Genomic DNA, 12,518 nt, shown 5'->3' on the forward strand with positions numbered 1-12,518 from the left:
CGACGCTTCGAATGCGGCTTCCGAGCCGTCGTCAATGTTTCCTTGTACTGCTTGATAACACGCCATACGGTATTTCTGGGCATTTTAAGCTGTTTAGCTAGCTTCGATGCCGACAACAATGGATTTTCAAGAAAACTGTGCACAATTTGATCTCTCCGCTCGGCTTCCATGGCTTCCATGGTTTACAAAATGCTATCGTTTGGTGTTATGACATAAATACATGGTGAAAGGTAATGAATTTCCCAACACGTGGGTGAAAAAAGTTTCCAAATCCATCCACTAGGAGCGCCACAATGAGCAAAAGAATTTGTTCCAATATTAAATGAAGCAGACTTTAGATCTTGTTAGGTTCACGCTTCCATTTTTTGCGAATATCCACCAGCTTGATAAACTGATAGTTCCACCGTGTTCGATTCATTCAGCTTATCCCGGTCGTATCGGAATTGTTCATGTATCCAAAGGTTATTACAAGCGTATTTTGTTATTTATGTTACCACACATTTGGTTTCCCTTTTTTTTTTTGGTCGTCTTTTCTCTCTACTCCGGCTGGATGTAAACACAAACACTATCGAACATACGTACGGTTCGAAATAGGAAACGCTGCATAAAAACATGCGTTTCGCAGAATCCCAGCTGCGGTATTGTAGGCTCGTTTCTCACTGGGGGTCAGCTTCCATATTTTTTTGTTTTAGCATGATGACACTGAAACAAAAACTATTTGTTACGCATCAAAAGTGGACAGCAAAAATGTGATTTATGAATCATATCAATATTAATTATGAGTCCTTGATGTACTTCGAACTAGTGTAAGCTACAAGATTTGAAGGTTTTTTTTTATTAAATTGGTAAAACAAACAATATTTTATTAAAAAAAAAATTAGAATATGCATAAGCAACGCAGAACAATATCTAATAAAACATACAATATTTTATTTAAAAAAAAAAATTGAATATGAATAAGCAGCGGAGAACAATAATCTTTAGTTATTTTTAAAACAGCTTTTTTGAACAAGACATTTTTAAACATCTTAAACAGAAATCTCTAAAAATATTAAAAAATGTACCAATGGATTGAAATAAATTGTTGAAGAAATTGTTTACTTCTTCTTCGTCCGTGATTGACAAGAATGTTCTACTCAACCAGATGGTTAAACGATGTTGAAACTGGATTGCATGGTCTCTCGAATGGATGAACTTTCAGGAGTTTTTTTATATTTATTTTTATTGAAATAGCACCGCTTCACCGGAAATGCATCTTTTTGATTCGTTCTAAAAATTTAATATTTATTTTAGCTGGAACTTTTTAGTTCTTACAAAATGGAAAAATGTTATGCATTTAATGTAACTTGTTTTGAATTTTTCATGCATCTATTTCTTTCTGTTCCTAATATTTTGAAACTTCAATTACGAAATCAATTTTTTTTTTCAAAAATTAGTTTTAAATTATTAGAAAATATAATTCTTTCTATTGAGAAAAATGAATTTCGAACCACAAACAACATTTTCCTCCAAACGAAAGTGAATGTGGACCAATATGCACATCCGATGCAGAAGCAGGAATCTCTCCATAAAATAAATCGGGCTTCCTTCTGCTATCAAACAATCCGGAGACCTAGGTCATTCGCCATCATTCAACGTTGCTCGTTTTGGTTCAATCTCGTTGCACTCGGTGCTACTGAAGGAATAATATAAAAAAATAGGCTAGAACTGGAAAGGAGAGGGAGGGCGAATAAAAAAAAACATTGCAATCCAATTTATTCGATTGCAGGATCCCAACATGTCAATGATCAAGATAAAGCCCACCAAACCACTCAAACTACCTACAATCTGGAATCCAATTCTGGATGAACTGTGCTGTGTTTTGAAATTGTGACAGACAATAGTTTTTGTTTTCGGAAGCGAATCGGAGGTTGATTTGAATCGATTTGATCGGTATTTGTTATCCACGTTATGAACAATTGCCGGAAAAGCCCGAGCTACAAAAGATTTACTACTAAATAGCGAGACAATCCACGTGTTCAATATGTTTCGATGATATTCACAGTTCAAAATTCGATTCTGAGCTACACAGAAAAAAAATCTGATTCCTTAACGACACTGAAATTGACAACCTTTATTATTACATGACATGGAACGCGATTTATTGATGTAAATTTACAAAATAAAAACTGTTGAATCCTTAACAGCACTGAATTCTAATGACACAAATATTACTTGACACGGAACGCGTTTATTTGATGTAAATTTACATCACATATGATGCAAATAAAAAGAAGCATCACATACGACGGAATTTTCAGTGCGAATTAAATATTACACGTCTTAATATTTTACATGTCTTTCAAATTTTACACGTCTGTTGAAGATTGCAGACGTGTAATATTGAACTCGCACTGAAAATTCCATCATATGTGATGCTTCTTTTTCGTTACATCATTTGTGATGGAATTTTACAATTTTTTTTTGGTCACACGAAATTCTCAACAACACTGAATTGGAAATTTCTCAAAATTACACGACATGAAATATTACAATACACTGAACGTGATAATGTACACACTTAGAAAAATCCTTGTGAGATTACATGAAACTGCATGGGTAGAAGGGAATCGGCTATTTACATGTGATAAAACACGTCATTTCATGTAATTCTTCTTGAAAAACCCTTGGAACATTACATGCAACTGCATAGGTAATACGGATCATTTTATGTAATCTTACTTGAATTGTACAAATACATCCGAAGCTTTATATTGAATGAAAAGTAGATTTACATGTACTTTTGTTTACAGTAAATCTACATTTTCTGTCTCGTTTTCTGTATCGATCAAAGTAAGAACAAATCAATAGGCAGTATAATGAAATGAACCCGTAGGAGTAAAACCAGTTTTGCAAGAGATAGCGAGTTTTTTACCATTTTGCATAAACTGCAATGACCAGAAACTGAGTGAATCTTCAATATGAGATAACTATATCGCCTACAACATCAAATTCAAAGAAATCGAGTGATATTGAAGGTGGTCTAAAAATTAATTATTGTGTAGCATTGGAAGAAACAATTCTAACTTGAATATTAATTGTTGAACTAGGAATTTTTCATCAATTAAGAAACTAAGTAGACATCAGAGGATAACATTGGAATTTATTTTACCTATACCGGAAACTTATTGTAGAGAAGTTATTTACAAAATACTTCTTTCAAATAATATTGACACCAACATTTCCAATCATTTCTTTTATATTAACAGCTGTATAGTTTCTCAATCAGTTTCGTTCTCATTCGTTTTTTTTCGATTTATTATTTACAATGGTAAAAATTTAATATAACCTTCATTCTTGTCACTCGTTCATCGATGAACCGTATTTTTTGTACCACAGTCAAAAACATTGAAAATGAGGCAATTTCCTTACACATCTGAAAAATAAGAAATCAATTTTAATTCAAATTACTACGCGAAAATGAAATATTCGTATAATAAATGTATTTAAAGAAAACTAGTTTGAAAATTTATTTTCAATAATTTAAAGGCCAAAGGCGTTAAAACTCAAGTCGAATCAGCGGTAACTTAGGAAGAAAAGATCTTTCAAATCAATTTTGAAAGGATGAAGTTTGTTGAAAAATAAACTAAATAATACGTAGTTTAAATGTTGTAGCCTCACTGTTAGAAAAATAACTAGTCAATTACAAATCAACTAGCGGATGGGTCGTGACTGATATAATTTAAAACTGTAATACAGAAAAATTTTCATGACCTTACAAAGTATTCTTAATCAATTAACATTTTTACAATAGCAAAATAATAGCAATTGTTGATCTGAAATTTTCCAAACATTGCTTTCAGCCAATATTAGAAAATAAGGAACTGCCACATCGCACTAAATATTGTCTAAGTCTGACTAAGTATAACATTTGTTTTTATATTTGTAATTTAACACAATAAACAGAATATAAGATGCAATACCTTTCATAATGTTTGATAAATGCTCCCTTTGATGGTTTGAGTCACAGCGACTGCTCGAAATTGTTGAGCTTAGAAATGCCATCCTACATCTCTTTGATGGAATCTAATACGTTTGCGCCCATAAAACACTTGTCCGATTCGGGTTATCCTTCGCAAGTTTCCGGACTCAAAATTCTCTCTAGTCCGGACAGGGTGATCCACTTTTTGGCCTGGATTTTGTTGTACTTGACCTCCCCCCGGCAAGCGACCGCAAGGGTTGTGGGCACACATCAGCGAACCCAGACAAGGCCTCGGCATTGAGAGCATAGATACTGACTCCGGGATCGTGGTTTTGGAAAAGCCGGCATTCCTTGGCGAGAACGGCGTCAACCATGGTGCTGATTTGTTTGGCTCTACTCGAAATTTCACTGTGGGTATAATAATGGAATGTCAACCGAATAGCACGTAAGGATAAAAATCCTGATTTACTCACCAATTTAAAATTCTTAACTATATATTACAACTATAAGGCGTTACGAAGTACATAACAAAATACCAAAAAAAACTTAGGTATATAAAAACATTTTTCAGTTGATTTGGAAGGTATCAGAGATGGAGATGGAATGAACGATTTGTTTTTGATAGATGTATTTTTCAATGGGGCTTAAACCAATAAGGTCCATTTAGCCAATGAATTTAAACCATTTAAAAGTAATTATTTTAGTTGGGCCTCGTATATCGTTTGTCGAATATAAACTGAAAATTCATACAGGCTGCAGAATCACAAACGACCTTTTGAAAACTGTTGTTTCGGTTCGACAGAAACGAAAGGCATAAAAAGAGAACTAGGCGCAAAGTATGTGGCGCTTCAGGTATGGCATAACCACAGACTTATAGAATTATTTCCTTTTGCTCATTTAGATGATCAGAAGCTAATTTTTTCACAAAGTCATTATTCAATAATGTTAGTTAAAGAATTATTCAAAGTTTATGCTGATACAACTCAAATAAATGAAAAATATCTTCAATTACGTATTTTTAAATGGAGCCTTTTATCGATTGAGCTAAAAACAAAATTCTTCATTTCCATTTTTGGAAATTATTTTTATCTCTTTTCTAATACATGCTTATTGAGCCAAATGAACTACCTAAATGTGTGTACACTGTGGGCTCGTTATTATTATTCCATTCTGAATAAATTTAATTTTTATTGAATAATTCTCGTTTCTGAATTCTTGTAAAGAAGGAATAAAGATAAAGAATCAACTAGATACTGTTATGTTCACGATAAGGTGAAGCCGGAAAATTGAGGTAAGAAATTTTTATATGTCAATTAAAAGCCCATGTTAAATGGATTATCGACGAATTCATTTCAGATTAAATCTATCGTAAGGATGTTGATGAAAATCTACCCTTTTCTCAATAAGCAGGCTGTAGGGCAGAAGATCGTAAAAAATAAATGTATGACTGAAACGCGAAATATTACAACAAAAAAAGAAAAATTTTCAAAATGAGGACAACGACAAGGAAAGTTATAAAAAACTACCAATTACGTTAAATTGAACGGTGAGTAACTTGAATTAAAAGCCTGTATGACCCACAAACTTGACAAGATCACCAAGAATGCATACCGTAACTTATAGTGTAAATAACATAAAAGTTGAATATGTTAATGTTTACTTACTTGTACTTCAAAAGGATAATTTATCTTCTATGTTGAACGTTGTTCGGTAACCAGTTTAAGCCTTCCCACTCTCCATCGGTGATTTAGGAAAAATATATTTTTCAAAACTTACGAATTTTCTGAAAAAGGAAATGTTAAAACTTGAAAAATCCATTGTTTATCTGTTCAATAACAAACCTTGTGAAACTGATAATTGCACCATCAAACAATTGGACTATGGCTATTTAAGACGCATCATTCCAAAATCAAATCTGAAATCAATTTTTACTGAGTTCTTCACATTAAAAGTATCGCTTTTATTCTGAAAGTGGCTAGATTTGAAAATTTCGAATTTTTTTTCTGAGCAATTGTTTTCTCAACCGACACTGACTCTCACAATTTCACCATTTATACTTCATCTGTGGTTATACTCACCGTCTTCATTATCATTTAAATAATATTCACTGTAGACGGCTTCCTTGAACCACAGAGAACGAACTGTTGTGTAGGACGTTCATAACAATTTCGTAACTTCCGCAATCATTTAGTAAGCATCCGTTTCATTTTAATCCATTAGGTTTTTAATTGGTGACCGTTAAACTAAAAAATAATCACATTGATTTATTAAAGGAGATTTGTTTACCTTCAATTACCTTACTATGTTGTGTTTACTGAATTAAACGCTGCAACTCCAATTATGATCCAAATTGCGGTTTAAAATTGTTTGATAAACTTTGTTCATTTGAAAAATATTAATTCGGGTAATAAAGATTAAGTACCAAAGCTGCAATCACACAAGAACATTATCCTCCGACAATCATTTCAATTCGAACTAGCTGAGACACAATATTCGCAACTGAATTCAACTTCAACTGTTCAGACAATAAAAATGTGCACAGATTCAATTTTAAACACTCATTTCAGTTTAAATTCATCTTGACGAACTGTTCGCGACTTGGTTCAATTACAAATGGCTGACCTTTTTGAAAACCTAAGCTCACTAGCTTTGACATGTAAATGAGTTTGCATGCATTGGCAATTTACATGTTTTGTTTGAACCGTTTCACATGAAACAAGTTACATAATTACTTGAAAACACCCGATTCCTTTCTACCCATGTTCTTACATGTAGGGTTACATGGATTTTCAAGAGATTTTATGTTCGATTTCAAAAACTCACGTACGTAATATTACATGTTTTTTATCTGTGAATTTACAATACACAATAAAATAAAATGTGAACGGAGGTTTACATGAAACGAGCTTAAAAATTACATGAAAATACCCTATTCCTTTCTACCCATGCTCTTACATGTGAGGTTACATGGATTTTCGAAATTGGAAATATTTGTTTGTGTTTTTTACATGTCTTTGCGAGCGATTTTAATTTTCGAGTTCAAAAATGCAAAGTTCCGTGCAACGTAACATTACATTTTTTTTTCTGTGTAATGTAAAATTATAAACTGTGAAGAACAAGACCAGACAAATGTGACAAAAACTGTTAAGTCAAGTCGTGCGCCAAAATATTTTCCACGCGCGCGAGTAAGTTAATCGGTGTTGATGGTTCCCGGAGATATCCGAAAAGCAGGGATGCGGTTCTGGAAGCGGATCCACGGTGTTCAACATTGGATCCGGTACTTCGCGGAAAAAATAAAAGAAATAAAAAATAATGTGTGTTAAAAAAAATTTTGCCGCTTAATAAAATGAATCATATTAATTATAGATGAGTTTTATTTTTATTAAGAGACGTGAAAATTCCAGTATTGAATCATATTGACAATTAATAAAACAAAACAAATTCCAATTGGAAAGTTTTTCTTTCAACATTCAGTGATTTTATAAATTACATCATTTTTATTTTACACGTTGCTAAATTTTACATCATTTTTTATTTTACACGTTGCAAAATTTTACTGGCGTGTAATTTCCAACTAGCACTGAATATTCCGTCATATATGATGCTTCTTTTTATTTACATCATATGTGATGTAATTTTACAGATTTTTTTGGTAGTGTGTAGTAGATTACCAGAAAAGGTTTCATAAACAAAATCAGATTACAGGACGCAGAATTATTCGGAATTCTGATATGTACTGAAATCATTTGTTTGTTCATTCCTAGAAAAGTGGTGTTCCACAATATTATTTACTAGCTGACCCGGAGTGCTTTGCTACACCTTTCAAAATCAAATGATATTTTCAAAACTTATTCAAATTTTTGTTGTTTTATTGGCATTATTTTAAATTAAATTATATCATAATTCATAGGCAACCGCTATAAAATGAGAGCTGCAGCTTGAGTTTCAAATTGCTACACAAAGTTAACTTAAACTTGAAGGGTGATACGGTCAAAATTTGGTCAAGGGAAAACGCATGTAAAACGGTGAAATCGTTTATTTAAAAAATCAAATTAAATTTCTTTTTCAAGTTTAATAAGTATAAAATTCTAGAAAAATATTCAGTTAGGCTTTCGCTTTTCCAAATCCGAATTGCCGGGCCTTACGCTTAACCCCTGCCATCAGATTTTGTACAGCCACCTTGTCCACCTTCTTCGCCGCAGAAAGCCAGTTTGCTTGAACTGCTGCTCGTCCTTAGCAGTTTTTTTGGTCTTCTTTAGGTTCCGCTTGACAATAGCCAGTATTTCTCAATTGGGCGGAGCTCTGGCGTGTTGGGAGGGTTCTTGTCCATGGGAACCACCTGCACGTTGTTGGCGGCGTACCACTCCATGGCCTTTTTACCGTAATGGCAAGATGCCGGCCAAAACAGTACGGAACAACCGTGTTTCTTCAGGAAAGGCAGCAGACGTTTATTGAAACACTCCTTCACGTAAATTTCTTGGTTGACAGTCCCGGAAGCTATGAAAATGCTGCTTTTCAAGCCACAGGTACAGATGACTTGCCAAACCAGATATTTCTTCGCGAACTTTGAAAGTTTCATGTGCTTGAAAATATCTGCTACCTTTCCCCTTCCTTTTGCCGTATAAAACTCCTGTCCCAGGAGCTGCTTGTAGTCGGCTTTGACGTAGGTTTCGTCGTCCATTACCACGCAGTCAAACTTCGTCAGCATCGTCGTGTACAGCCTCCGGGATCGCGCTTTGTCCGTCGTATTTTGTTTATCATCGCGATTTGGAGTCACAACCTTTTTGTAAGTCGATAGTCCGGCTCGTTTTTTGGCTCGATGCACGGTTGTAGACGATACACCCAGCTTATTTGCGGCATCTCGGAGAGAGAGGTTAGGGTTTCGCTTGGCACTACCGGCAACTCTCTTTGTCGTCTCAGCGGCTTCCGGTTTTCGATTTCTCCCCGATCCAGACTTCCTGAGTGTCGACAAACGTTCCCCAAACACTTTAATTACATTTGTAACGGTTGATTTGGCAACTTTTAGCGATTTTACCAGCTTTGCGTGTGAGTAGCTCGGATTTCGGCGATGTGCGAGCAAAATTTTGATACGCTGCTCTTCTTCCTTGGACGGCATTTTGACAACTGAAGAGTGAATTCCAAAATCAAAATAGAAGCAACATTCAACACACACACACACACCTTCAAAATGAGGGGTATTCAGGTTTTTCAAATGCACAATTGAAAGAAATACGTCAAGTTGATATTTACCAAATTTTGACCGTATCACCCTTTACCGTACATAAAACAGCAGGAAGATCGTTAATGAAAAGTGTGGAACCTGATTCAATTGGAGTAAGCCCAGAATAGCAACTATCAAATAAAACAGTATGTTGACAACCTTGTTGACAACTGCTGATCTTGATAAATTGTATTAAGAAATCAACTTATTGTAAATTTAGCATGTGATACACGGCAAGAAGTACCGCAATTCCTTCTTTACGTAAGGCACAATATAGTTATGAACCTTTATCTTATGCTAGTAGTGCTATTCCAATCATATCATCTTTGGTTGAATGCATGTGTCAACGCTTTTTTGGCATAGAGTCAGTGCCGAGCGACATTGAAATTTTTCAACCTTTTTGTTCAGGATTGCCCCTAATGGCATGGATCGATAGCATCAGATATTCCAAGATTAAATAACAACGCACCTATTCATTCTTCAAACATTAACAAACTTCTTCAGTGGACTGTATATTGAATTACGACATAAAACTTCACTTCACGACATTTCATTAAATGATTTCCGACAAATTAACTGGCTTTGGCCACTTTGGCTTCTGATTTCAGACAAAATGGTCTCTGTGGACCTCTAACTTGGCCAATTAGGCCTTTGACTGTGGCCCCATGGCCTCCGATGAACCTTACTCGCTCCGATGATGGTTGGATGGGAAAAGAGGCCGAACTTTGGGTTGACTTGGGCTTGACCGTTTTGAAAATTTCTTCGTGCTCGAGAAAACCGATGATATTTTGGTGCGCAACACCAACCACTAATGCTAGCAGTTTGACGATACTGCTTCTAAGCCTTTTTTGGTATTAGGGGAGTTCAACGCAGCTCATTCGTTCCAGAACACTCTTCTTTGGGTGAAGAATCTAATATAACTTCTGTAACAAAAAGATTGAGTTGACTAATAAAAACCATCAGGGAACCCGATGAAAAAGTTTAGATTTCAAAAAGAGTTACTCCAAAAAAAGTTAAGCTGCGTTTTTCTAGAAGTGGTCTTAAGTTTTATTCAGAAATCTCATTTTTACCCTGAATGACTTTGTTGTCACTCAACTGGCAATCAAACAACAAACAACAACACCGAACCCGTAAAATGAACAATATGCATTGTCTTTATATTGCCGGCAATCATCAATGCACTTTCGGTGAAATCCTTCGTCGTCCATCCACAACATCCGATTGAGCGTCCAATGGTCCGAGAATCGAATCAATTCATCGCATTCACTATTTGATGAAGTGCATCTGCGACACTTAAGCAATTGCATGTTTGCAGTTTCCCAAGTAGATTTACCGAGAGCACACATTGTGAGAGCCATGCATCTGCTGTGCTATTCTGTGTGTAGTATGTGAGGAGGTTATGGACGTTCTTGAATGGATGGATTACTTTCCACCAGCAATGCCTCCCAACTTCCACCCATTCAACTCCCAGAGACCAGTTCAATGGACGTCCGATCAAGGTTGCCAAAAAAAATCTGTGTTTTTGAGAAAAAAATTTCTGACTTTCTGTGATTTTACCCGAAAATTCTGTGATGGTTTTCTGTGATGCTTTTTCTTTTAATTTCATTGAAAATTCATGACAAAATTGATTTTTTAGCATTTTAGTTGGAAAAAATCAATTAACATTACAAATTTTATCATACTTTTCTAATTCATGGCAAGAAATATAAATTTTCAATTGATAAAAAAAATATATTTTTGGAAATCCATTCAAAAATCAAAAATTCCGTGAAATCTGTGAATATTTCAAAATTCTGTGTTCTGTGACACAGATTCTGTGATGAAAATTGGCTCAAAATTCTATGAAATTACAGATTTTTCTGTGATTTCGGCAACCTTGCGTCCGATAGATAAATCTGTTTTGCCTTTGGCTCGTTATGCTCTGTGTGCTTGATTGGACACGGTCAGAGGGAGTTTGTTTGAGTGTGTGTGTGTTTTACGAGTGTGTGCCTCTGTACGTGTGCACTTCCATTAGGTCAGAGGATTGGACTCTGGGACACAGTTCGATCTGCTTGCTGCTGCTGCTGCTGTTGCTGGACAGGTGACCAAGTGGATTGTTAGTGTCAAAACAGCAATCTGAGTCCTATTCCCAAGCAAAAGAGTAGAGATAGAACGATTCTCTATTCGGGGACGAAACATACACGTGCTTCGTTACACTTCACATACACATTCTTTGAGCATACCGAATGATGATGAATTGAATCACGGTCACCTTAATCGAAATTATTTTATCGGGTTAGAAGGTTTAGTTCAGAGCTACATACGACCTGCTCGTTTCATTTCAGCATCAGGTGTGTGGCGGTGTTATTTGCATGTAGGTACCTACTTTATATTAATAGAGTCCTTCATCGGCAGGACATTGATACCGTTCAGTGGTGGATTTAATTAATGATTCATTAGAACTGATGCTACTTTCTGTTGGTATTTTCGATATATTCAATTTTATGCTAGACATTACATAGCAAATACTTGATAACAGGAAAAGCTGTTTCCAATTTGAAAATAAGGATAGAGAGTAAATATTACAGCTTAAACTTACCTACCTGTGTCTTAAAAAAATAATTTTCTTGATAATAAATCACTTGGTGAAAATTTTTCATTCAGAATTCCAACAGGTGACTGTGTGCAACGTTTATGTTTAGTCTAAAGTGCGTGATTAGTTAAACTGTGAGTACGAATGATAAATACTTATTTTGTCACACCTAGATCTCTAATGAAATGCTGAACCTACATTTTGAAAAAAATCGATATTATGCAAATGAAATGGGTGACTTTATTTAATCTAATATATAAAGATGAGTTGGACTATATATGTTTGTATGCACCTTATACAAATACACACCGCTTAACCGATCAGCCTGAAATTTGGTACAGTTATGTGTTTGGATTATGGGAAGGTTTTAGTAATAGTTTCGAGCCCCTCCCACCTGAGAAAAAGGACACTCCCATAGAACTTTCGTTTTTTTCCCACAAACCAAAAGTCATGGCACCCATTTTTCAGAACCAACTTTTCCCTTTGGCGGGGTTGTTTTTACCATCACCATGGGTTGGGCATTAGAAACGACCATCAAGAGTTCACGTGGACTGGAAAGCAAATCAAAGCTTGCTGAGCATCAAAGATTTGAAAGGGAAAATTTTGGCGGGTGTTTTTTCCTTCTACTGTTCAAAACACGTGGTACCGGTACGAGATATTTGGATGCCTACATTTTGTATTGAAAAATACAACTATCCTGTAAAGAATATATTGACTGAATTTGTAGTGATTTTCAATGTGCTGCCTACCGCCCCGCTGGGGGG

Source organism: Uranotaenia lowii, chromosome 3 (assembly GCF_029784155.1).
Source record: "Uranotaenia lowii strain MFRU-FL chromosome 3, ASM2978415v1, whole genome shotgun sequence".
In the NCBI taxonomy this organism is placed as follows: domain Eukaryota; kingdom Metazoa; phylum Arthropoda; class Insecta; order Diptera; family Culicidae; genus Uranotaenia; species Uranotaenia lowii.